This window comes from Canis lupus, chromosome 5 (assembly GCF_011100685.1).
Source record: "Canis lupus familiaris isolate Mischka breed German Shepherd chromosome 5, alternate assembly UU_Cfam_GSD_1.0, whole genome shotgun sequence".
Taxonomy (NCBI): Eukaryota; Metazoa; Chordata; class Mammalia; order Carnivora; family Canidae; genus Canis; species Canis lupus.
The window spans coordinates 40,191,415-40,219,261 of NC_049226.1; the positions used below are offsets into that span (position 1 = coordinate 40,191,415).

The window sequence follows — 27,847 nt, forward strand, 5'->3', positions numbered from 1 at the left end:
AGAAGGTTTTGCTAAGGTAGAATTTGAAAACTATAAGGTTAAATGATCTCTTACCAGCTTCCCTTGCACCTTTCCATGTATATCCTATCCTGCACTATCCAATACAACAGCCACTAGCCACGTGTGGCTAAGTTAGTTAAAATTGAATAAAGCTTATCATTCAGTTTCTCAGTCACATTAGCCACCATTCAAGTGCTCAAGCCCCACAAGTGGCTAGTGGCTCATGTTCTAGGCAGTACAGCTCTAGAACATTCTCACCATCGCAGAAAGTTCTACTGGACAGCACTGTGCTGCACTTACACAAACGTGCATATATATTCCCCTCTTTTTATGCAAATGTTGGCACGTTCTGTACTCTGATTTCTTCCCGCTTACTGAGATCTAGAGAGGTTCTTTCACTACACATGGAGAAACAATGATAGTGTAGAGATCAAGAGATTGGCTTCTGAAGCCAGAAGCCCTGTCACGTACTAGCGTATGACTGTGAGCAATTACTAAACTTTTTTGTGTCTTAGTTTCTATATCCTTAAAATGGCTGTGGAATAGATACCCTAGAGGATTGCAGTCAAGAATAAATGCACAAATAACATAGGAAGCCCTTATAAAAATGTCAGCTATATGGTGACTCTTCAATAAAGAGCTCAATTTTCATTACCATTAACTCTCCACTCTCTCTGTAGGAGGAGTCCATCATATGGATGGATGCTCTCTCTCTCTTTTTAAAGATTTTATTTATTCATGAGAGACACACAGAGAGGCAGAGACACAGGCAGAAGGAGAAGCAGGCTCCTTGCAGGGAGCCTGATGTGGGACTCGATCCCAGGTCTCTAGGATCAGGCCCTGAGCCGAAGGCGGATGCTCAACCACTGAGCCACCCGGGCACCCCGATACCACAGTCTCTTTAAGTCGCCTCCAGTCTTTTGTTGTCATACTGTACACATAAGGAATAAATTATGACAGATTCTGCCAAGCTGCCCTCAGAGAGGTTCTTCTCCCTTTTACTCCTCCCATGTCGTGACATGTGATAACCTCCCTCCACATTCATAAAAGTGTCCACAAAGTTTCAGAAAGTAACGTCCACCCCGATGCTCTCTCTACCACTCCAAATAAGAATATTTTTAGTAAGGAAAACTTTTTTTTTTAAAAGGGGAAACAGCATTTCTGTATTTTTGGATGTGCCTACTAAGAAAATAATACGTAAGAACTGAGCAATTTGTTCTAAGGAATTTTGTTCCATGACCAAGTTTAACTTATATGAGACAATCTTCAACCCTAGCTAAACCTCTCACTCCCAGAAAGACTGAATTCAGTCTCTAAAATCATAAGCTTCTGGAGCTAGACTATTTCTTTTTCCCAGATGAACATTTCATGAATAAGAGAACAGAAAAAAATACTCAGTGCAGATTCACTTGGGACTGTTATTATCTAAATAGACTTATATGCTGTCCTGGGGGATCGAGAGGGAACAGCAGCAGACATTAAGGCCTCGTCTCTCTTAATGATGGCAAGATAATGGCTTTTGGTATTGGATGGTGTTGGCTACAATACCAGTTGCTGGCATATTTGATCTATGGAGGTCCTCTGGCAGGACAAAGGATCCACAGGGAGGAAAGGACAAAGGCACTTTAAATCAACCTCAGTCCACAGTAGGAGGAAACGTTCTTACAACATTTTATTTGGAAAACCATGCTTTTACTTCCTGAAGCTGGCAGGACATCTAACATTCTATACATATAAAAAATGTGTGCACTGGCAATGTTTGAACGCAGATGTTTCCCTCAAATGATCCTGTAAAACCAGAAGACTCAGCTAACTCAAATCAAGAGCCCTTAACTGGAATCTGATGCTGTTTCTAAGAGCCCACCTCATCTTCTGCATTTTGTAGGCATTCAGCAGGTTGGGGTGCCTGGGTGGCTCAGTTGGTTAAGTGTCTGACTTTGGCTCAGGTCATGATCTCAAGGTCCTAGGATGGAGCTCCAAGGCAGGTTCCCTGCTCAGCAGGGAGTCTGCTTGTCCCTCTGCCCATCCCCCGACTTGTGTGTGCGCCACGCCCTCTCTCTCTCTCTCAAGTAAAATCTTTAAAAAACAGAAAGGAATTCAGCAGGTTGGAACAGGCAGGATGTGGGTCTCTCAGCCTGCAGAGTTGCTGAGCTGAGCCCTACATTTGGGTTTTGGGGCTGTCCTGTGCACTTGCAGCCAGGCCTCTGAGCAGTGGCCACTCCCTTAGGGGCCTGTGGATCTCTGCTCTCCCTCCAAGCCTCTACTCCATGTCCAGCCTCTAGTTGAACCCTCCCCCAGGCTGTTACCGTCCACCTCTAGTTCTTCAACAGACTTTTCTGACTTACAGAGCTCTAGAGCCCAAATTCTTGGTGACCAAAATATTTTCCTTTTCCTTAGTGACAAGGAAGACTGACTTTCTCTGTTTCCGGTAGGTGCTGGTGATATGGGGGATTGGGGTGTGGACTACATTCCATACTTCTGAGAAAAGGGAGAAGAAACAAAACAGGTATACAGAAAAGGCTGACCTCCCACACAAGCTACAGATACGAGTCTAATTCTGTCATCGATGGAGACCTGAAAGGCTTTCAAGACATGGTGGCAAGGGTCCCCCCAGAGGAAGCGTAGCAGAAGCTTGTCAGAAGCATGGCAGCAGCGTCCCTCCTGTGAATTCATCCAGGAGGAAGATGGATGGATGTCATATGCTACAACATGGATGAAGCTTGAGGACATTATGTAAGGAGAAATAAACCTGACCCGAAAGAACGAATGCTGGATAATTCCACCTCTGTGAGGCACCTCTAGGAGCCAAATGCATGGAGGTAGGAAGTAGAACGGAGCTTACGAGGGGCTGGGGAATTGGTTCTTAGACAGGGATTCCACTGGGAAGATGAAAAAGTTCTGTGGGTGTATGATGTTAATAGCAGCACAACGACACGAGTGTGCTAACGCCATGGAGCTATATGCTTAAAAATGGTTAAAATGGTGAATTTCACATTCTGTCTATTTTACCACAATAAAAAGAAAAAAAGAGATCAAGGATGACAGGAATGACAACAGAGCAGAAGGGATAGATCCCTGCCCATCTGCCCACAAACACCGATAAAAGCAGCTAAGTGGATTTCATTCAACAACGATGAATCCTCCCATGTAATTAAGAGTACTTTCAAGAATATCCTGTTCCACTTAGCAAGCTGTTAGGTAACTTCCCCAATTTGAGTGAAAAGTTTCCTGTGGTTCCTTTAAAATCACTGTTTGGTAGTTCTGCTGGGCTGTGATGCTGCCACTGTTTTGTGCCTGGTGGAACTTTGATGCCTTGGGGGCTCTGCACCCTGTCTTGCAGAAGGACTCAGCCCCAGCTGGTGCTTGTGTGACCAGAAGTCTGACACTGTCAGGCAGGGACATGTCTGACCCTTCTGTCTTCACCTCCGCTTTATCACCAGAACCCTTCCAGGTTGCTGTCTGGCCTATCCTCCCCGCTGGTCTACCTGGGTCTTTAAATCTGGGCACAGCACTGGCTCTGGATGGTTCACAGGGCTAGTGACCTGTCTGCCTGGCCCCTCCTTGGGGTTACTCAGAAAGTGTGCGGGGCAAAGGCAGCTGGGCCCTTTCTCTGATGTCCAACCCCACTGGGGCTCACTGGCCCATTCCTCATTAATTCAACTGGCTTTTCTAGCCCTGCATCGGAAAGCTTTGATTTTGAGGGGAAAAAGTCTGTTTATTCTACTCAAATTTGAATAGAACTGATTTTAGCTTTAGTTTTCACATAATTATCAGGATATGCTACTAAGATTCTTAGGCCTTTCTCATCTTTCTTATCATCTCATCTTTCTCAATCCACAGGCCTTACAATGTTCATGGTTAGGTGACTGGAAATCAGGAAAAAGAAATCTAGTAAGAAAAGCATCCTAAAAAGAAGATAACAAGAATAAGAGTAAATACACACTAATAAGCCACAAGAAAATGTGAATGGGCTAAATTTCTCTATTAGAGGAATTTTTGGATTATAGATAAAGCTAAACTGTAAGAAATATACTTAAAGTGTGTGAATAAGAAAGATGAAGAACAAAGGAATTATAAAAATATACCATGCAAATAGAAGTTAAGCAGAAAGGGGAAGAGGATATTAGCATAAAAAAGGAAAACTTCAAAAAAAAAAAAAAAAAAAAAAGGAAAACTTCCAGGTCAGAAGGTTTAACTGAAGTAAAAGGTAAACATATTAAGAAGATATAAGAGTTATGAACCCTTAAGTCTGGTATCAAAATATCTTATGTAAAAACTTAGAAACCAAAGATTTTGACAAAAACTACAATCAGAGTAAGAGATTTTAATACACCTCACTCAGAATTCCACAAATCAACTGGCCACATAGTGAAGGACACCCTCCACCGCCCACAGACGGCAGCTCTGGGCCATTCACAAGGTTCCCTTGAGAACAAATGGAGGGGCCTGCTTTACATGCAACTAAAAGGTCTGTGCAGAGGAGTTTGATCAAAGGAAAAGAACATTCAGTTCTAAGAAAAATTTAAGCCTCCACTTCTGGGGAACATGAGAATTGCAACTTCTAAATGAGGGGTTTCCCAACTTCAACCCAACAAAATTTCAGAACACTTTGGGTTCTCATTTGTTAGAAGGAGCGTCAGAGTCTTGTAGATCTGTCCTATATCCCAGAGTATAATATGTTCCTTCTGGCTAAAAATTGTCACCAACCCTACTGGAGAAGGCAGAAAAATACCTAATTGCATTTGGATTGTGTACAAATGATACAGGGTTTCAGTGCTTGCTGACATCTTAACAAAAAACCAGGTCATATTAATACAAAAATTCATTTATACCTAAGCCATGCAACAATAACAAGCCAAATGTCCCTTTATAACTAACAGAGTATAAAAATATGCTTCATATTAAAGAATGACCATAATTAAGTAGCAATTTTCCCCCAAGAGTAATATACCGGATTATATATACATCATGTCCTGTGACTAAATTGGGATTTCTAACCCAGGAATATAAGAATGTATCCCTATGAAAAAATCTGTTACACAATATAATATATTTATGTTAATTACATAAGTGGGTTGAAAGAGAAAACCCCTTATGCATTGTTCAACAAATGTCAAAAAGGAATTTGATACAATTCTTACCTATTTCCAGATCAAAAAAAAAATCTCAGTAAATAAGCTTCCTTTAGCTGAGAGAGTATTTACTAGAAAACAACACAAAAATATATTTAAAGGTGTGATGCTACTGTGAACTGTGAATGGAAAACAAGACAAGAATATCCAACATCAACAGTAGTGTTCAACATTTTCTGGACTTTCATGAATGCAATTTAAAAAAGTACAAGAGGTATAAACATCAGAAAGAAGGGGAAAAAATAATTATTTGCAATAGTCTGCCTCAACAACTCTAGAAAATCAGCAAATAAAAGCAATTAATGAAAAACATTGAGATGGAAAACTTGTAATTTGTCACGATGACAGCTAACAGAAGCTCCTCCTGTGGTACAGCATATTGGACGGAACTTTCTCATTTTTCTGCACAGGAGTAGTGTGTGGCAGAGAACCAGACCATGAGTCAGTGGAAGACCAGAACATCAGACACCTACTAAATTCCTGTTTATGCCTGTGTCTACCAGGGTACTCAAACAGAGACTTCTAAATAAATGATGGTAAAACAAATGGCCATTCACCTAAAGAAAAAAGTTATAGTTCTACATAGTAAAATAAACATAAATGCAAAAGAAGATTAAATATTTTAAAAAGATGATCTAGAGCCCCTGTGATAGATAAGGCTAATATTTTAATGTATAAAGAGCTCTGAGACTTGTAGGTAAGTAAAGCAGATTGAACACATGGACTTACTTTCATTCCCTCTTGAAGCCTCACTAAGACCATAGAAAAAAAGAGATTGCTCCCCCCGCCCCCAGGTGTTAACTGACAAGCAAAAAAGGAAAGAGGAAAGGAAACAAAATTCTGGCATCTGAAATGCAGATAGACCAGAAGTAACTAACATAACAGACCTAACAAAACTAAATCCCAAGCCAGCAGTGGGGATGAGCAAAGATCCAACCTGATTTTAGTGCAAATTTCCCAGAGGCTCAGGAAATGGGTGGTGTGAGGCACTTTGGGAAGTAAGAATGAAGGTGGTTAAAAACAGGACTAGTTTGGAAATCTGTCTGCAAGGTCATTTGAGTCAACTGTAGCCTGGGGAGGAATATGGGGTCTCTAGACAGGGTGGGTATTGAGCACAATTCTTATTTATTTCTGGATTTAAAAACAAATTTTCAAATTCTCAGTAAAGTCAAAACAGAAGCAAGCTTCCTTTAGTTAAGAGAGCATTTATCAGCAAACAGTTGTGAAAATTAATAAATAATAAAATTTATATATTAAAATTAATATACCACTCAGTATCAGTTGTAGGAAAAGTTGTCAATTACAGACAACAGAAGAATCCTCAACCGCCAAGAATCACCCATTACAGGCCCCAGCAGGGAAAGATGGAAACAGCATCTCCTACAAAACACTGACTATCCCTGCAACGCAGCCAATGAGAAGGAAACTATGGTCACCCTGAACTCTTGCTTTTTCTCCAATAGACTTTTATTCAAAATAACTCCTCCCAACTTCTCCCTTTTTCTCCATAAAATAATGTTCTTCTCTTGTTTTTTTTTTCTTTCTTTTTTTTTTTTTTACTTGTCTGTGGTTTTGCCATAGCTTGCTTGTCCAAATTGCAATTCTATATTATTTCTGAATAAACCCATTTTTGCTGGTAAAATGACTATTTTATTTTTAAGGTTAATAGAAAAATACAAAAATGACATTTCATAGTGAGGCAACAGTGATGCCCTGAAAAGAGGGGAATCAAGAGGACTTTGCAGGGTACCCAGATAGTTAATAGACCCTCCTACCCCCCTGTGTTCTTCTCTGGTCTGCTCCCTTAAAACCTGACTGCCAGGCTGGTGTCCTCAGCCAGGAGACTGGAAGGTCCTTCTCTGGGGAATTTGACCAGCTCAACAGGGCAGACCTGAAGACACAAGACACCAAGAGTCCATCAAGGACATGGCACAGGTATAGTACTCTACAGTGAGGACCACACTTATAAGACTCACACAGAAGCCAGGAGCAGCCAATCAGCTTTGTAGAGTCCCAGACTTATGTGAGAGCAATAGTCAAGGGCCACTATTTTTCTGATAAAGTCTCTAGCACACAGAGATTAAGCAATAGAACAAAACAAAGGAAATCTGGAAGAAAGAATTTAGGCAGAGAGAAGATCTGGGGATAAAAGCAAGCTATTGTTCTGGGCAAGATTAGTAGAAGATATCCCATCTGCAAAACAAAACCAGAAATGCTATAAAAAATTCAGGGTCTGAAAAAGAATTCCTCAGCTGTACATATATGATAGTGGATAGATACAATGGAATATTATTCAGCCTTAGAAACGAAGGAGATTGGGACACCTGTGTGGCTTAGCAGTTGAGTGCCTGCCTTCGGCCCAGGGCATGATCCCAGATTCCTAAGATCGAATCCTGCATTGGGCTCCTTGTGTGGAGCCTGCTTCTCCTCCCTCTGCCTGTGTCTCTGCCTCTCTTTCTGTGTCTCTCATGAATAGATAAAAAAATCTTAAAAAAAAAAAAAAACCCAAAAAGAAACGAAGGAGATTCCTGACACATGCTACCTACCACATGGATGAACATTGAGGACATTCTTCCCAGTGAAAAGTCATTTTTCCACTTATATGAGGTACAAGAGCCATCAAAACCATAGAGATAGAAAGAAGGGTGGCTGCCAGTGCTGGGGGCAAGGGGATGGGGAGTTACAGTTTAACGTATACAGTTTCAGTTAGGAAGATTTGAGATTGACTGTGTAACACTGTGAATATACGTAATACTGAACTGGACACTTAAAAATGGTTAAGATGGTAAATTTTTATTTTATTTTTTTAAATTTGTATTTATTTATGATAGTCACAGAGAGAGAGAGAGAGAGGCAGAGACATAGGCAGAGGGAGAAACAGGCTCCATGCACGGGGAGCCCGACGTGGGATTCGATCCCGGGTCTCCAGGATCGCGCCCTGGGCCAAAGGCAGGCGCTAAACCGCTGCGCCACCCAGGGTTCCCAAGATGGTAAATTTTTTAAAAAGATTTATTTATTCATGAGAAAGACAGAGAGGCAGAGACATAGGCAGAGGGAGAAACAGGCTCCCCACAGGGAGCCCTATGGACTCAATCCCAGATCCCGGGACCACATCCCGAGTTGGAAGCAGACACTCAACTGCTGAGCCACCCAGGCATCCCAAGATGGTAAATTTTAATTTATATATATTTTACCACAGAGATTTTATTTTATTTTATTTATTTATTTATTTTTACAGTTAGAGATTTTAAAGGCTGAATGATGTGAAAAATTATGATAGAAACATTTAAGAGATTTTAGAATATCAAGGAAGTCTCTCAGTAAACTGTGAAACAAAGAAATGGAAGAAAAGTGAAAAGAGATAATTAGGAGACCAGGCCAGGAGGAATACCAGAAAAAGAAAACAGAAAGGAAGAAATTAGCAAAAAAATAATTCAAGAAAATAAGTACATGAATTATCTTACTGAAAGAGTATAAGGAGTACCCAACGTGATAGGAAAAAAAAAAGAAGGATCCACACTAAGGTATATCACCCTAAAATGTTAGAAAGTTGAGGACAACCAGAAGCTCCTCCTACAAGTTTCTGGAGAGGAGGAAAAAAAAAAAAGATCACACACACGAAGAATTAGAATTATTTGTTCTCACTGCAACACTGGAAACTAGAAGACAATGGAGCAATGCCCACAAAATTATGAACAAAATTTTATGACCTAAAATTTTTTAAAAAGATTTATTTATTCATGAGAGACAAAGAGAGAGAGGCAGAGACACAGGCCGAGGGAGAAGCAGGCTCTATGCAAGGAGCCCAATGTGGGACTTGATCCTGGGACTCCGGGATCACACCCTGAGCTGAAGGCAGATGCTCAACTGCAGAGCCACCCAGGTGTCCCTATGACCTAAATTTTTATGCCCAATTAAACTACCATGTGTCAGAGTAAAATAAAGATACAAGGTCATACATTTTCTTTTGCAAGGTCATAAAATTTTATCATCCATAAACCCTTGCTCAGAAAGATACTGGAGGAACCAAAACAGGGGAAAGAAAAGGAAAAAAGGAATAGGGCCCAGGACACAGAATATCAAAAAAGGTGAGGGGCACCTGGGTGGCTCAGTCAGTTATACGTCTGACTCTTGATTTCAGCTCAGGTTGTGATGTCAGGGTCATGAGATCAAGCCCTTCACTGGGGCTTCACACTGGGCGTGGATCCTGCTTAAGAGGAGATTAGTGTCCTTTTAGTAAGAGCTCAGGGAGCACCGTCTCCCTCACAACTTCCAGAGCCATGCAAAATCAATGTTTGTTGTTTAGGTCCTTCAAGTTTGTGGTATTACAGCAGCCCAAGCAGGCTGAGACTTAGATCTTCCATTATGGGCACATATAAACTCTGATTGAAATAAAACAAAAAGGGATCCCTGGGTGGCGCAGCGGTTTGGCGCCTGCCTTTGGCCCAGGGCGCGATCCTGGAGACCCAGGATCGAATCCCACATCAGGCTCCCGGTGCATGGAGCCTGCTTCTCCCTCTGCCTGTGTCTCTGCCTCTCTCTCTCTCTCTCTGTGACTATCATAAATAAATAAAAATTAAAAAAAAAAAAATTAAAAAAAAAAAAAAAAGAAATAAAACAAAAAGAGCTCTTATATATTTTGAGGAAAAACAATAAACACGTGAATAGAAAAGCAAGCAAAGCAAGTGTACTAGTATTTCACAGAAGAAATACATGAATGGCTAACAAACTAATGAAAGGTGCTCAACTTGCACCTGTAATGAACGATTTATAAGGGATGCCATTTCTCCTCTTGGATAGGGAAAGATGAGTATCCATATCCAATAGAGGAGAAGGCAAGAGGAAACAGGCACTCATGGACATTGTTAAAGGATTATAAGCTTGAATTACCATGCAGGAGAGCAATTTGATAATGTATATCAAAATCCAAAGTGTAACGTACCCTTTCATTAAAGAATTTTACTTCCCAGGAATTTATTTTACAAAAATCTAATGCAAATCTAGAAAAGGTGTGCTAAATGATATTCATCACCATGACACTACTTTTATTTTATTGAGGTAAAATTCATGTAACACAAAGGTCACCCCTGAAACTACTATGAAGCGTACAACTTAGTGGCTTCTAGTACATTCACCATGTTTTACAACTGTTGCTACTCCAGTTCCAGACATTTTCATCACACTAACAGGAAACCCTGTACCTGCTAAGTAGCCACTCCCTATACCCTCTGACCCTCAGCCCCTGACGAACACAAATCTTTTCAGTTTCTGTGTTTTGTATAAATGGAATCACATAAGATGTGACATTTTCCATTTGCCTTCTTTCACTTAATATAATGTTTTTAAGGTACATGTGTGTTGTACTTCATTCGACTTTTCAGCCGGATAATAGTCCACTGTATGGATAGACACATTTTCTTTATCCATTCATCCACCCAGTAGTTACACATTCCAGCTCTTCCCACCTTTTGGCTATTGGATGGTGCTGCTGTAAACATTCATGTTTCAACACTTATTTTTGATTCTTTTTTGTATATACGCAGGAGTGGAATTGGTACTTCATATGGTGAATCTATGTTTGACTTACTAGGGATGCCAAACTATTCCACAGAGGCTACAATCACTCGACATTCCCACCAGCAGTGTAGGAGGCTTGCGATTTCTTCACATCTGTGACATGACTTGTCATATTCTTCATTTCGATTATAATACTTCTGGGCTCCAGAATTTCTCATTGGTTCCTTTTTCACACTTTGCATCTCTGTGTTGATATTCTCACTTTGAACATTCTGGGCACATTTATGGCAGAAGGCTTCAAGTAGGTCCAGTGTCTGGGCTGCCTCAGGGACAGTTCCTATTTTTTTTTCTTATGAATGGGCCAAACTTTCTTGTTTCTCTGCCTACCTGCAATTTTCTGTTTAAAGTTGACATTTTGAGTATTATTATTTTTAAAAAGACTTTATCTATTTGAGAGAGAGAGAGAGAGAGAGAGAAAGCAAGTATGGGGGGGGCGGGCAGAGGAAGAGATGACAAGCAGATTCTACACTTAGCAGGGAGCTCAATGTGAGACTCGATCCCAGGACCCTGGGATCATGACCTAAGCCTAAGGCAGACACCCAGTCAATACTTGTGCTTTTAAGTGTTCTTGAGAAATGCTGCCTGAGAAGCCCAGGGAAAACTCCTATGCCAGCAAAACAAAGGCAAGCCCTTGAGCCATATAAATATATGTATACTATATATATCCTTTAGGGAACCATCAGACAGGTCAAAATACATCACCACAGGTCCCTGAGAACAAGGTCTGTGGTACTAGCAAGCGCACAAGGAATGCTGGTCACCATCTGTAAGGCTATCGCTGAGCTGGGAAACAGAGGATGGTATAGGGTGTGGGGTCAAAATGGCAGAGCTCTTGTATGGAAACTATAGCTTCTTCCTCCCTTCGTTGTGTGTTTCCCTGCTTGTTCCAAGTTTTTGACTAGATTCCAGTGTTATGAAAAGGCTGGTTCTGACAGTTTTTGCCACCTTATATGTTGCTTTTGTGGAGGGAAGGAGTCTTAGATTTACTTACTCCCCCACTTTGCTGATGCCCTCATGGTACTATTTGTAAGAGTGGGTGATATGATAGGTGTTATAGATTGCTTTAATCAACAATTTTCTAACCCACTCTAAGAGCTAGAAAGTGGAAAGGTGCATTTGCAAGACATCCCTGCAGCTAGCATTCAGAACCAGGATGTGATTTAGGTTCTGTCAATCACAGGCACTTGCACAAAATGGACTCAGAACTGAGTCACCTGGAGAAAGAGGCAAAGTTGGGACATCCACTTGGCTAGTCCAGACTACAGGAGAGGTGCTTTTTTTTTAACAGGAGTGGAGCCAACAATTCTGGTAGCAGGTTCCCAATTTTGCATCTTCCTGACCACCAAGGCCACCTCCTTAGTGGGCCAGTTCTGATATGAAGACTCTGGCCATTATCCCTAGAATTCCAGCCTAACATAGGTTTCTCTCACTCTCTTTAAAGATTTATTTATTTATTTTAAATTTTATTAATTTACTCATGAGAGACACACAGAGAGAGAGAGGGAGGCAGAGACACAGGCAGAGGGAGAAGCAGGTCCTATGCAGGGAGCCCGACGTCGGACTCGATCCCGGGTCTCCAGGATCACGCCCTGGGCCGAAGGCAGCACCAAACCGCTGAGCCACCCAGGCTGCCCAAGATTTATTTACTTATTATTTTAGACAGAGAGTGAGCAGAGGAAGGGATAGAGGAGGGGGGGGGAGAGAGAGAGAGAGAGAGAGAGAGAGAGAGAGAGAGAATCTCTAGCAGACTCCCCACTGAACATGGAGCCTGATGCAGGGCCAATCTCACAACCCATGAGATCAGAGTTGGACACTTAACTGATGAAGCCATCCAGGCACCCCATCTAGTATATATTTCTTCATTTTTTAAAAGAGATTTATTTATTCATGAGAGACATAGAGAGAGAGAGGCAGAGACACAGGCAGAGGGAGAAGCAGGCTCCTCGCAGGGAGCCTGATACAGGACTTGATCCCAAATCCTGGGATCAGGCCCTGAGCCGAAGGCAGATGCTCAACCGCTGAGCCACCCAGGCATCCCAAGTATATTTCTTTAATACTCCTAACAATTCAGGGGCATCTGGGTGGCTCAGCAGTTGAGCGTCTGCCTTTGGCTCAGGTTGTGATCCCAGGGTCCTGGAATCAAGTCCCGCATCAGGTTCCCTGTGGGGAGCCTGCTTCTCCCTCTGCCTGTGTCTCTGCCTCTCTGTGTCTCTCTTGAATAAATAAATAAAATCTTGAAAAAAAAAAAAACAAACCTCCTAACAATTCTTTGAGAGGTCTAACCTTACTGAATAAATCCTTTCTGTTTAAAACAACTGGAATAGATTCAGTGGTCTATAACAAAGAGCCCTGAGAAACTCAGAAAGTTGCAAGTACCTGTAAGGTCCATCAGTACCACTAGTGGGGCACCTGTATGACTGAATTGGTTGGGAGTCTGCCTTAGGCTCAGGGTCATGATTCCAGGGTCCTGGGATAGAGCCCTGTGTTAGGCTTTCTACTCAGCGAGGAGTCTGCTTCTCCCTCACCTCTGACGCTCCCTTGCTTGTGCTCTCTCTCAAATAAAATCTTAAAAAAATTAGGCCACTAGATAAAGTATTGCTTATGCCTACAGTGAAAATCCATGCAGGAGCTACAAACAATAAAATAGCTGTACATGTATTCACAGAAGGATGAACACAATATTATCAACTGGTGTTTCCAGTTGATAATATTGCATATCAATGCATGATTCTATTCTTGTAAAGTTTCGAGACATGTATTTGTATATTCAAGGCAGTGGTTCTCAACCAGGAGCAATCCTTCCCCTCTTTACCCTGGTGGAGGACATCTGTCAATGTCTGGAGACATTTTTGATTGTCTCAACCAGGAGAGTGCAATGGCATTTAGTGGGTGAAGGCCAACGATACAGCTAAAATCCTACAATGTACAAGACAGCCCCCATGCCAAAGGATTGTCTGGCCTAAAACATCAACAGTGACAAGACTGAGAAACCTTGATTTAAAGAAAAATATAAAACTGTTATTAAAAATGATACTTTTAGGGGATCCCTGGGTGGCTCAGCGGTTTGGCGCCTGCCTTTGGCCCAGGGTGAGATCCTGAAGTCCCGGGATCAAGTCCTGCATCAGGCTCCTGGCATGGAAACTGCTTCTCCCTCTGCCTGTGTCTCTGCCTCTCTCTCTCTCTCTGTGTCTCTCGTGAATAAATAAATAAATAAATCTTTTTTAAAAATGATACTTTTAGAGAGGAGAACTGAGCAATAGAGTAGGAATTATGTCATTTTTTTTTTTAAAGATTTCATTTGATTTATTTGACAGAAAGAGTGAGAAAGAGAGAGAGAGAGCACAAGCAGGGGGAGAAGGAGAAGAGGGAGCAGGGAGAGGGAGTTGCTGAGGAGGGAGCCTGATGTGGGGGCTCGATCCCAGGGCTCTGGGATCATGATCTGAGCTGAAGGTAGATGCTTAACTCACTGAGCCACCCAGGCACCCCTACATCACTGTTTATATACAATATAACAATATATCATTTCATTCCCCCCCAAAGAACTAGGATTAATTTTTTTAATTGAAAAACTATAAATAAGGAATAAACCAAACAACACCATTTATTTCTAATAATAAAAGGACCTAATGCTTAGTGTAAAGATTCAGAAAACACCCAAAGACAAGATCAGTTATGACCCTTTTGTCTTGATCCTTTGTATGATCAATTATGATCCTTTTGATCCTTAAGCAACAAAACCCAACAGGAACTAACTGAAGCAAAGTGGAAATCTGTTCTAAGGATTTTGTTTCAAAGAAACTAAGGATATCTGAAAGGATGCTGCTACAGAGTCTTGACAAGTACCCGGAATCAGGGGATTGGAAGGTGTCCCAGCTATTTTATGGCCTGGACTTCTCCCCATGCATTTGTTGAGTTTTCTGTCCCTATAGAGGCTTCTTCTACTGCTTTCCTGGTCAGTGTGGCTCTGCGAGGCATCTCCTCGGCTACCTCCACCTCAAGTTCAGACTGGCAGGAGGACTCAGAGACTCAGTATGTGGCTACCTGCACAGGCATACACAGATTTACTGCTATTCACGGGTTTATGGCCATGAAAGGCTACAAAACTGCAAAGGGAAAAGCCACATGAGGTCAAGTCTGAAGGAAACAAGATGCAAGCTTCCAAGAGTCCTCTTCCGGTGGACTTAATTCCCCCATCAATGACTTGTGACCACATGCATGTGGTGTTGTCAATCAAGGAAGCTCACTAGGGACTTGGCCCTGGGTTTATAAGAGGGGCTGGTCACGTAGGCGTCCTCCGTCTAGCACATTCCAAAATTCCAGACTCCCAGCGGGAAGGCAGGTGTTCAGCAGAAACCACAGTGGTTTCTGGGCCTCTCTTATAAGTTCTGGGAATGCTGAGAAGGCTCCCCAAATCCAATTACCAGACACCAGTTAAGGGCCACCTTGCGAGTAGCCCTTGTAGGCACAGCCATGGTAGGCCTGTTGCATTCGTGATTCTCTGCACAGTGGCAAAAACAGAGAGGCTGATTGGCCCAGCTTCAGCTGGGTGCCCACCCTGGTGCCAGTCGGCAGTGCTTCTTTGTTAGATTTGTTGACAAAGGTGGGATGAGTCCCTCCCCATCTGCTGTGCAAACAATCTCACAGGGATCTCTACAACACCCTTTGATGCTTTTGTTCAGGAAATAATTTTTATTACTCAAGATCTCCTCTATCTGGGCATGCACACACAAATGAGACAAGGAAGCAGAGCTTCCAGGCATGAGCTAAAACCCCTGGGAATCCGGATTGCTGGCAGTTGAATGTATGTTCGCCACAACCTGGGAAATAATGCCTTTTGTCTTTATTTTCCAAACAGATTCTACTGTTGCCTCAGGTCGTAGACAATGCCTGGTGCCATTGAAAAACATCTTCACAAACCATCATGTCTCTCAAACAGCTGCAGAAGCAGAGATAGTGGGTGAGAAAAGCCTCAAAAGAATAGAGGCCAAAAAAAAAAAAAAAAAGAAAAGAAAAGAATAGAGGCCAATGGTGATACTCATCTTCCATTGAGAATCTGTCTTTATAATGAAATCAGGAAAAGAACCACTCTGATGACAATAAATAGATCAAAGCACTGTACGTTCTTTGGACTGTGCATATGGTCCTCAGGAGACCTGTCTCCAAAAAGAAAACAACAAATCGAGCTCCACATGGCCTGATATTCCACAGGCTGCTTGCTATTGGACGAGCATATGCTAGTACTTGTCTGTGGGAACTGAGAGACAGAAAAACAGAAGTCGCCCGCCCGCAACTTGGGTGTTCTTTCCAGATGCAAAATAAGATTTGTTTTGGACAACACAAAGATTGCTTTTTCTCTAATAGAGAAGACTATACAGCTCCTGGCTCATGGGCTAAAAACAGGTTCAATGATGTCTGTTTGTGCCTTCCTGGTGCCATAACTATCCCTTACTAGCCCAACTCTTGCAACACAAATTTGGAAACCGCATAGACTCAGGTTTTTAAGTAAGTCTCTTGCTAACACTTGCCTCTTGTTATCTGAAATGCAAGAACCACGTATGATTTGAGTAACAGAAGATACTCGTGTAAATCTGTATTGCAGGAAAGGGTCAGCCAACTTTTTCTGGAAAGGGCCAGATGGTAAATAATTTTGGCTTGTAGGTCATACAGCCAAAACGGCTCTACTATAACTCAACTCTGCAGTTGTAGCACAAAAGAGTTATAGGCTGTGTGTACCGGGATGACTGTAACTGTGTTCTAATAAAAACAAGTAGCAGGAGATCCCTGGGTGGCTCAGCGGTTTGGCACCTGCCTTCAGCCCAGGGCATGATCCTGGAGTCCCAGGATCGAATCTGGTTCTCCTTCTGCTTATGTCTCTGCCTCTCTCTGTGTCTCTCATGAATGAATAAATAAAATCTTTAAAAACAAAATACAAGTAGTGGGCTAGATTTGGCCCCTGGGGAGAATACTGATCTTAAATCTACTGTTATAGGATCAGACCTACATTATTACTATAGGATCAGACCTACATTATCACTATTTCAAGTGGCAAAAGCTTTGAGAAGATCAAGACTTTGCGTTACTGTCTTAAAAAAATAAGATGGGGCCAGGCCAAAAGAAACTTCTGAGTTATAGCCTGTAAATTCAGGGTAAGGGGATTTTAAGTACATCACCTGGAAAAGTGCCATTTTTCTGAAAAAATGTTTTTATCAATCTTTTATGTTTATATTTTATTTTTTTTTTTTTAATTTTTATTTATTTATGATAGTCACAGAGAGACAGAGAGAGAGAGAGGCAGAGACATAGGCAGAGGGAGAAGCAGGCTCCATGCACCGGGAGCCTGATGTGGGATTCGATCCCGGGTCTCCAGGATCGCGCCCTGGGCCAAAGGCAGGCGCCAAACCGCTGCGCCACCCAGGGATCCCCTATGTTTATATTTTAATGTAAAAAGATGCAGTGTTTTGCTTCCATTGACTTGCTGTCACATGGTTTTGAAATAGCACAGAAGAGATGTGAATGGAACCAATCCTACAGGCTCCTCAAGGCCAGTCTTTCAGCTGAGCAGGAAGCTCAACAGGGGACTCAATCCCAGGACCCCAAGATCATGACCTGAGCTGCAGGCAGGCACTTAATTGACTATACCACACAGGTGCCCCCTGTCATAATATATGCATAATATATGTTTGATGCAAAGAATATATTTGGTTTATGATTCATAATAAAGTGAATACCTATGAATCTCAGATCCCAAATAAAAATCAGAGAGTACCAATACCCTGTGCATTTCTATGTTTTATTGTTTTATTTCAATTAGTTTTTTTAACATTTTATTTATTTATTTCACACAGAGAGAGAGCACAAGCAATGGGTGGGGGAGAGGGAGGAGCAGACGCCTGCTGAGCAGGGAGCCCAACTCAGGACTCGATCTCAGGACTGCAGGATCATGACTTGAGTCAAAGGCAGATGCTCAACCACTGCAGATGCCCCTCAATTAGTTTTTAATATACAAAGTAGTACATGGGTATGCTTTTTAAGGTTATATTTGGTAAGATTTCAAATTTGAATTCTAGTTTCCTACCCATCCCTGATGTTACCTCCCTGATGCCCAACTTAAGTTCTTCTTAATGCTGTTTTTAAAAAACAATAGTTTCACTGAGATATAATTCACATACCATGAGGTTAACTTGTTGAAATGTACAATCCAGTAGCTTTTAGTATATTTATAAGGTTGTGCAACTACTACCACTGTCTAATCTCAGAACATTTTCATCAGCCCCAAAAGGAAGCCTGTGCTCAGTTACTCTTGATTCCCATCCCCACAACCCCTGGCAACCACTGATCTGCTTTCCAACTCCCTGAATTCGCTTACTCTGGACATCTCATATATGCAGAATCACGGAATATGAATTTTTGCAGCTGGCTTCTTTCTTTAAAAACATGCAATTAGGGATCCCTGGGTGGCGCAGCGGTTTGGCGCCTGCCTTTGGCCCAGGGCGCGATCCTGGAGACCCGGGATCGAATCCCACATCGGGCTCCTGGTGCATGGAGCCTGCTTCTCCCTCTGCCTGTGTCTCTGCCTCTCTCTCTCTCTCTCTCTGTGACTATCATAAATAAATAAAAATTTAAAAAAAAAAAAACATGCAATTAAAAAAATTTTTTTTTGTTAAGAATCAACATGCTCAGTGTAGAAAATGAAATACTATAGGAAAGCATGAATAAATTTTAGTATTTAGCCAGAAATAATCACTGCTAACATTTGTTTAACATTTGTATAAATTCCTTTTTATAGAATTGGAATTATACTATACAGACTGCTTTAAAATCTAATTTTTTACTTAATGTAGTGTGTACATTTTTTCCAGTGCCTTTATATATATTTGCCCAAAGCATGATTTTAAAGGCTTTATAATATTCCATTATACACATACATCGTAATTTATTTGATTTGTCTCTTTTTTTTATAATTTTTATTTATTTATGATAGTCACAAAGAGAGAGAGAGAGAGGCAGAGACATAGGCAGAGGGAGAAGCAGGCTCCATGCACCGGGAGCCCAACGTGGGATTCGATCCCGGGTCTCCAGGATCGCACCCTGGGCTAAAGGCAGGCGCTGAACCGCTGCGCCACCAGGGATCCCTGATTTGTCTCTTGTTGGAAATTTGTATCACTTTCAGTTTTCACAAAATGATGTTAAATAATAAAACTATAATAAACTTGGCTGAAATTATATTTTCATTAGCATCCATAATTATCTCTTTGAAATAAATGCCTACTAACATAATTTGTATTAAAGGGCACACTGATTTTGAGATTCCTGATACAACTGCTACATTTCCCTCCCCAAAGATGGGATTCATCTACATTCCTACCAATGGTAGAAGCAGGATTATGATTTTACCCAGCTCATCACTTAAAAAAAAAAAAAAAAAAAAACAACAACAACCAAGAAATTCCATTATGGTAAGCAAAGAAATGACATCTCCTTCTTTTATTTGTATTTCTTTGATCATAAATGAGAGTGAACAATGCTTAAAGTTTGTAAAATAATTTTTGGTTATTTGAAGTGCCTGGGTGGCTCAGTCAGTCTGACTTGGTTTTGGCTCAGGTCATGATCTCAGGGACGTGAGATGGAGCCCTGTGTTGGGCTCTGTGCTGAGTATGGAATCTGCTCAAGATTCTCTTCCCCCCACCCCACAAAAAAAAAAAGAAAAGAAAAGATTCTCTTTCCCTCTTTCCTTCTGCCCCTCTCCTTCGGCTCCCACCATCGCAAAAAAAAAAAAAAAGAATTTAAAAAATGTTTTTTGGCTATTTATAACTATTATGCCTGTTAGTGATTAAATTTTTAAAAAATTTATATGGAGTTCACAATATTGAGCTCAAGGACCCGCAGCCATGAAGGCTGTCAGAGCCTGTCCTACAGAGAAGGTATTCAAATCTCTGGGAAGACAAGACTATTAGTCCAATTCCCTTGGAGACCAGGGAGGAATGCAAGGGAATACTCAGGGCAGAGGTGTGCATGCCTTCAGGTGTAACCACTCTCCATGGGGGCATGGCAAAAGCCAAGCTACCAGCCCTCTTTTTGTGCTTAAACTCCCACTCAGAACCCTGGAGCCCAATTTCCACCTGAAATGAACCCATGAACCACTCTCCAGCCTGGTTCTGATCTACCCTGTACCTTGCCCACCATCAGCCCAGACACGCTGGCCTGCATTCTGTCCCTGTAACACATCAGGCTGTTTTCTGCCCAAAACCCCTTACACTAACTATTCCCTCCGCCTGGGACTCCTTCTATCTCATCTCCGCACGGTTGGCTCTTCCTGTCATTCTGGTCTGAGGGTACACATCACCTACTGAGACAGGCCTACCCAATCTAGGGTGCCCCCAGTCACCCCACATTGTCCTGCTCCATGCAGTTCTTGGGGCTATTTCCCTGGCCCATCTCTTTTCTTTTTTTGTTGTCTGTCTCATTTTGCTGTCTGTCTAGACCTGGTTTGCTGAGTACAGGATCCAGCAGGTGTTCAGTATATATTTGCTGAGTATGTGCATGTTTTCATAAAATCTGTTTGGTGACCCCCGTCAACACCCCAACCTTGGACTAAAACTAGTCTGATTATCCCATGCTCGATATTCACCTGTCTGAGGTGTTGGAAGTGTCCCCACGATGTTCTCCCAGGAACTACGCTGAATTAGAACTGTTGGGAGCCCCCTCCTGAGCTGCTGGCCTGAGCCTGATGCCACATGACTCCTAAGGCAATAGCAGCATCCAGTTCTTAACCACCGCTGCCCCTGCAGCCACAACCAGGTCCCATTAGTGCTTGGCATCTCACTCCTCTGGTCTCAGCACTCATGAAGGAGAATGAGAAGCCCCTCAAACTTTGATCCAGTCTTGGTTAAAATTAAAAGGTAAACTGTGACTCACAATGCTATCTGATGGGTTGATTTGGGGAAAAAACAGTCTTGTTGACAACTAAGTTATCTTACTCAAAATATCTTAGTATAGATAAGGAAGAGATGGTTAGAGGATATTTATACACTAAGGATGACAGAAGCATTGTGAAGAAAAACACTGGAAAGGGCAAAGGTCTTCTTTGAGTTTAAACCCATGGAGCTTCTATTACTGTCCAAAATGTTATTTTGTTCAGTTTCCTGAGAAGGAGTAAGGAACCCTGGGCTATTCAACTATTCACCAAAAATTTATTGTTTAATCTCTCAGGAATTAAGCCTTTAACTATGAAGCGTACTCTGGCAACAGAGCTTATGGAAGAGGTTACAAGAAACAGAATTTACTTATCAACATTCAGAATATGTCATCAGAAAATGGAGGTTTACTTAAGCAGTAAATGAACTCTAGAGACTTGAAATTTATAACCCACAGCTCTCTCTGTCTTTAAACGCATGTGGTGTAGATTTTTCTCGTTTGCCAGAGATCTTCAGAATCGTTAGGTCTAACCTTTGTAGTGGTGTTTGAAATAGCAGTGCCTCTACTAAATCTAAATCCAACTATGAACGCTTGTCCTCCGTGGTGTCTGTGGGCCAACAGGAACTTTTTAGCCCTAAGTTGTCCCCGTGCTGAGGTCTTATCAATACCCAGAAAACACCATGGGGGGCACTCTGCAGGGTAAAGTCAGCCAGTTTGGTGCTGCCGTGTCCTCTGCATCTCTCTCTCCATCCTGATGTCCTCAGACCTCAGCTAGGCTAAGAATGGTGAGTGTGCTTGGCCTTCTGCCCTCCCTTAGCTGAGGGACCTGACCTGTGATGCACTGTGATGAGTGGGTGGAATTCAGCTGTAAATCTCTGCAAAGTCCTCGTCCCTCCCAAGAAGCATGACTAGATGCAGCCACCCCATGTGTCTGCAGGTGGCACCTTGGCTGTGTTCCTAGGGCCCTGCTGTGCTCCGCTAGGTGTGGCCAACACTGGTGACTCAGTCAAGGTCAAAGGGCAAATTTAAAAGGATGAGTTCTGCCAACATCCTGAATGACCTTAGTAAGCTTAGGGAAGCTGGTTCTGGCCCAGGGCCTCCAGGGAAGAGCCCAGCTGACCCCCTGACATCCGCCCTGACATCCAGAGGCGTGAGCCCCACTGAGATCACCAGGACTTCTAATCCACAAAGTGGTGAGCTAGTAATAAATGGGTGTCGCCTCAGCTACTAAATTTGTAGTAAATCACAGCAACAGAAAACTAAAAGAGTGGAGTGGCTGGGATCACGGAGTGACAGAGAGAATCACATAGTTTCTTCCTCATGGTCAGATTATTCACTTTTCCTAGATTGTAAACCGATGATGTCTTCTTCAGGACATTAGTGTGTTTGAGGTTCGTGTCCGCTGGTGCTTCTTATTTTTTACAACACACAGGCTTTTGGCAATTTGAGATCCAGAACTGAAAGGGTTTTTTGTAGGCAGATGAGAGGTTTTTAACCTGAAGTTTTCAAGGCTGCCTACACATCAGAGTGAACTGAGGCCCAGAATCCCTGCTGGTGAGACCCTAATTCCTGAGATCTGGGGTTAGGCCCAGGCATACTATTTCATAAAAACTCCTCGGTGATTTGAAGTGTAGTCAGCACTGAAAACAGAGCTGGGCAGCAGAATTCTTTTTTTTTTTTTTTTTTTTTAATATTTTATTTAGGGCACCTGGGTGGCTCAATGGTTGACCATCTGTCTTTGGCTCAGGTCATGATCCCGGGATCCTGGGATCGAGTCCTGCATCGAGTTCCCCACAGGGAGCCTGCTTCTCCCTCTGCCTGTGTCTCTGCCTCTCTCTGTGTGTCTCTCATGAATAAATAAATAATATCTTTAAAAATTTTTAAACATTAATTGAGAGCATGAGTAGGGGGAGGGGCAGAGGGAGAAGGAGAGAGAATCTCAAGCAGACTCCTCACTGAGGGTGGAGCTGACATGGGGCTCAATCTCATGACCCTGAAATCATAACCTGAGCTGAAAACAAGTTTGATGCTTAACCCCCTGAGCCACCCAGGTGCTCCTGGGTGGAAGAATTCTAAGACACCCCATGATCTCTACCCTGCCCCCGGTGTTTCTCCTGTGATCATGTTATATGACGTGGTAAAAGGATCTGACAGATTGAATTAAGCCTGCTAATGAACTGGCCCTAAAACAGGAAGATTCTCTGGGTGGGCCTAACCTCATCACATGAGGCTTTATTAAAGCAGAGTTTTCTCGGGCTGGAGGCAGAAGTCAGAGATCTAAAGTATCAAACTGTGCAGGATGTGATGGCTGCTAGAGACCGACTGAGAATGGAGGGGATCATGTGGAAAGAACCTGAGCAGCCTCCAGTTGCTTGGTGTGACCTTGGCTGACACCTGGCAAGAAAAATGGGGGTCTTGGTCTTAAAACTGCAGGGAACCTGCCACCAACCTAAAAGACACGGGATGGATTCTTCCCCAGAGCCTCCAGGTGAGAATATCACGCAACTGACACCTGATTTTAAGCTACATGGTGCTGGGCTTCTGACCTCTAAGTACTGTGAGCTCATAAACAGGTGTTTTAAGTCACTGAGTCTGGTACTTTGTTACACATCCAAAGAAAATGACACCAGTGACTTTGAAAGCAATGAAAATAATTGGCCATTTCTAGCCAAACTCTTTTCAAATTATATTTCCCAATGGAGAGAACTTGAATATCACTTTACACATTTCTTGCTACTATAACACAACTCCAATGTTTTCATTTGACTCTTGAAATCTGAGGCCATTAAAACCTTAAAACTCAACCTGCACCAACATGCTAAAAGTTACAGATTCTAGCTTTTGAGAGGTAAGTGAGATGTAGGTAATCTGTACCTATGCCCTAAACCATGTCAATCACCAGTGTTGGCCACACCGAGCAGAGCATGGCAGGGCCCTAGGAACATAGCCAAGGTGCCACCTGCAGACACATGGGGTGGCTGCATCTAGTCATGCTTCTTGGGAGGGACGAGGACTTTGCAGAGATTTACAGCTGAATTCCACCCACTCATCACAGTGCATCACAGGTCAGGTCCCTCAGCTAAGGGAGGGCAGAAGGCCAAGCACGCTCGCCATTCTTAGCCTAGCTGAGGTCTGAGGACATCAGGATGGGGAGAGAAATGCAGAGGACACGGCAGCACCAAACTGTCTGACTTCACCCTGCAAAGCGCCCCCCCATGGTGTTTTCTGGGTATTGATAGGATCTCAGCACTTGGACCCTTAGCGCTAGAAAATCCTGGGTTCCCTGCTGGCTATCAGTCAGGGGCCTCTCTGGGCTATTGATGTACCACCCCCTTTACTTTCAAGCCCACTATTAGTGCATTGAGTCTTTATGATGCTTCAGAGCAAACTCCTGGCTTTTAAAGGTTCATGTGTTGGGTCTCCCTTTAGCCATATGTAAGGAGGAGATTATTTAAGGGTGAGGGTCACCCTGCCTACACATCTACCACCTTGTCTTCTAGCCCCTTGAGAACCCTTTCTGGTAATTACATGAAAGATGTAAATTTCTGTCATAACCCCAAAGAAAAAAATAAAAGCAGATTTAAAAAGGGAGATGTAGGTTCCATGGGTCAGATCTAACCATAGCTTGGGATGTAGTTAACAGGAAGCCCATGGACTGGGAATAATTTGCAAGGCCTTCCTGGAAACCTGACTTAAAAAAAAAAAAAGCCAGGGAAATCTGAGTTGAGGGGTGCCTGGTGGCTCAGTCGATTAAGCATCTGCCCTTGGCTCAGGTCACAATCCCAGGGTCCTGGGATTGAGCCTTGGGTCTGGCTCTTTGCTCAGCACAGAGCCTGCTTTTCTCTCTCCTCCTTGCTCACTATCTCTGTCTCTCTCTCAAATAAATAAAAATCTTAAAAAAAAAAAGAAAAAGAAATCTGAGTTGAGTAGAATGTCTAGAAAGGTCTCCTCTTTGCTGAGAGCCACTTCAAGCTTAGTATGGGCCTCGCTCTGGGCTGAGTGTGTGTTCATGTTCCTCCACAGGATCTCAGTCCTTGGGCTACCTCAAGACACCGAAACTCAGCAGTGGGTCTGACCCACTGTTCTAACTTTTCAGTCCTGCTACCTACCCTGTCTTACCTAAATTCCAACTCATGCAGTTGCTAAAGTGATGATGTCCTCATTCTGACCTTCCAAACCTAGTACCTGGAGTGGGATAAACCTTGATGAAAACACACAAGTCTTCACCTTCCTCAGGTGAGGTAAGCCTCTGCTCAAATGTCACCTCCCGGACCTCTGTATGACAACGGTGTCCAGCCAGCATTCCTAATCCTCCTCCTTGGACTTCTCTCCACAGGACACTCTAATATAGTACATATTTTACTTTTAAATTTGAATTTGTCACTCCCTGTGAAGATGAAAGCCTCACAAGAGCAGAAATTCTGCGTGATTCATTCACTGTTGATTTTTCAGGATCTAAAAGATAATGTGGCACCAAACAGACCCCTCAATAAACACTCACTGAATTAATATATAGAGAGTTTTTTTTTTTTTTTTGTAATATATGGAGAGTTTTAACAGAACCTATCATGCTATACTTTGGCTAAAAAGAAAGTTCTTTCAAATGAAAATGCACATGGCTACCAGTTGTTCTTTCTTTTTTTTTTTTTTAAACTGAGCTGTCTGAGTTTTCTACAATTTATTTTTGGCTTCCTAAGTCGGAAAGAATAAAGCTTTAGAAGGCTTAAGAGGCGTCTCAGACAAACAGGTCTAGACAGAGGATATTTTGTGAGGAGTAAATAAATCAGACACATATGATTTATGTTTCCCTCTAAACTTACAGAGATTTAATGGTGAATGAAAAATACTCTTTGGGCAGAATTGAGTTTTGGGTTTCATCAAGTGTAAAATGCTTTGAAAACTAGTTCAAGATGTTCAAAAGCAAAACAAAAAAAAAATCACTATAGCAGGAAATAAAACTCTCACTCTCATGACAGGAAATATATGATTGTATAATCAATCCCTCCCTGCAATCTAATTACAACAATACTAGGTGCTGAAGGGCCAATTCCTTCTGGAGATTTTAATCGTCTTTTTGTGTGTATCTAGCACTTCCCTTGCTCCGCTTCTATAAGATGGGAAGAGATGGCTCTGTCAAGCATCAGTGAGCACATGTGGCTCAGCCAAGGCCAACACCTTGTTTCTGGCCTTTCTTGGCTTCAGTTTTGTTACCAATCCTACTCCTCCTCCACTTAAGCCTCCCCAAATCAGCGTTCTCTCCCCTCTACTCCTTAAGCTTTTCCATTTCCTCGGCAGCGTGGCTGACATGCCGAGGTATGCTGTCATTGGGGTGGCCTTCCTTTATGGGCTGGTTTTGACCCTGAGAATGGGCTGAAGCAGAGAGGGCACAGAGCAGGTAAAAGAGAAAACAATATGTTGGAAACAAGCTTATACTCTGGGAGTCTCTATTACTGGCTATTAAGTGAACTAATTTTTTTTCTTTTTCTTTTTTATCAGAAAAAAAGGGGGGGGGAAGTAATGTCAAAGACACAAAATACGGGATGCCTGGGTGGCTCAGTGGTTGAGCATCTGCCTTCAGCTCAGGTTGTGATCCTGGGGTCCTGGGATTGAGTCCCTCACTGGGCTCCCTGCAGGGAGCCTGTTTCTCCCTCTGCCTGTGTCTCTGCCTCTCTCCCTCTGTGTCTCTCATGAGTAAATAAATAAAATCTTAAGAAACAAAAGACACAAAACACTTATATTCTTGGGTAGAATCTGATCTTAAGACACTTGACTCCTGCTATTACAAAGGCAATCCCACCCAGCCCTGCTGCTGCAGATGTATCTGGGCCAGCTCTTGGCCAAGGCCTTGTTTCCTTGCTAGTTTCTTCTTTCTCTGTCCCTACCACTGTTGTGGTGCCAGAATCTTCAGGATTTTTAGCAAAGTGGGGTAAAGGTATGAGAAAGTGGGGCCTGAGTGGGGAAGAAGGAAGATATGGCAGTTTTATTTTATTTTTATTACTTAAAATGTATGTATGTATGTAGGTAGGTATGTAAGTAATCTCTGTACCCAAAGTGGGAATTGAACTCATGACCCCATGATCAAGAATCACATGCTCTACTGAGCCAGCCAGGCATCTTGGAGACAGCAATTTTAAAGAGGGTGGCTATTTAATGGGAAAGGGAACACAATCCAACTTATAGAAGAAAACACTGGAGAATATCTTCGTGTCTTTGGAACAAAGATTTCTGAGACAGGATGCAAAAAGCAGTAACCACGGGAAAAAGACTAATACATGAGACTTGATTAAAATTAAAGACTTGATTCAACAAAAAAGTGAAAGTTCAAGCCACCCCAGGGATATCTGCAATACATCTATTTGACAAAGGAGGGTTATCCAGAATATATAAAGAGATCCTGAAAGCAACAAGGAAAAGAATGACAATCTGATTTTAAAATGGGCAAGAGACCTGGAGAGCACATCCCAACAGAGACTACCCAGATGTCCAGTTAGCATGTGGAAAAGTTCTCAGCCTCACCAGCCAGTAGGGAAGTGCAAATCCCAACTGCAAGGAGATACCCACTACACACTTATCCAAAGATGAGGAGTAACAAGACTGGTGTTGTCAATGAGAATGCAAAGAAACGGATCTCTCATCACTTGCTGGTGGGAGGTAAACTGTACAACTGCTTCAGAAACCTGTTTGGCACTATCTACTGTGCTTGAATATATGCATACCTGATGGCCCAGTAATTCCATTTTTAGGTATAGATCTAGAAAGAATGAGCACACGTTCCAAGAGACATGCACAAGAACGTACCAGCTCTATGTATGATAGCCCTGAACTGGAAATAACTCATCTGTCCAGCAAGAACAGAATGGGCAAATAAATAATGGGTATGATCACACAATAGGTTTCAAAGAGTGAAGAAAATGAACAAACTGCGTAAGCGCTAATACTACTGTATGAGAAAAGCAAGATGCAAACATTACAGTTTCGGATTGCATTTATGTAAAGTTATGCAGGCAAAACAAATATACCACTTAGGGATGCCTGCTTTTTGTGGAAAACTATGAGGAAAAGAGTTGAGGACAACAGTTATCTTTGGGAGTGGTAAGGGGCTAGGATCAGAAAGTCACATAAAAGGTTTGGGGGAACTGGCAATGCTCTATTCCTGGACGTAGGGATGGCATGGGTTTTCACTGCATAATAACCCATGAAACTACAGCTTATATTTGATGAAT

General features: G+C 42.3%; 1 protein-coding gene across 5 annotated transcripts in view; it reads right to left on the bottom strand.

The window, feature by feature from the left end:
* Positions 1-27,847, bottom strand: part of SPECC1 (sperm antigen with calponin homology and coiled-coil domains 1) — a 228,084-nt gene that overhangs the window by 36,119 nt on the left and 164,118 nt on the right. The window lies entirely within an intron of this gene.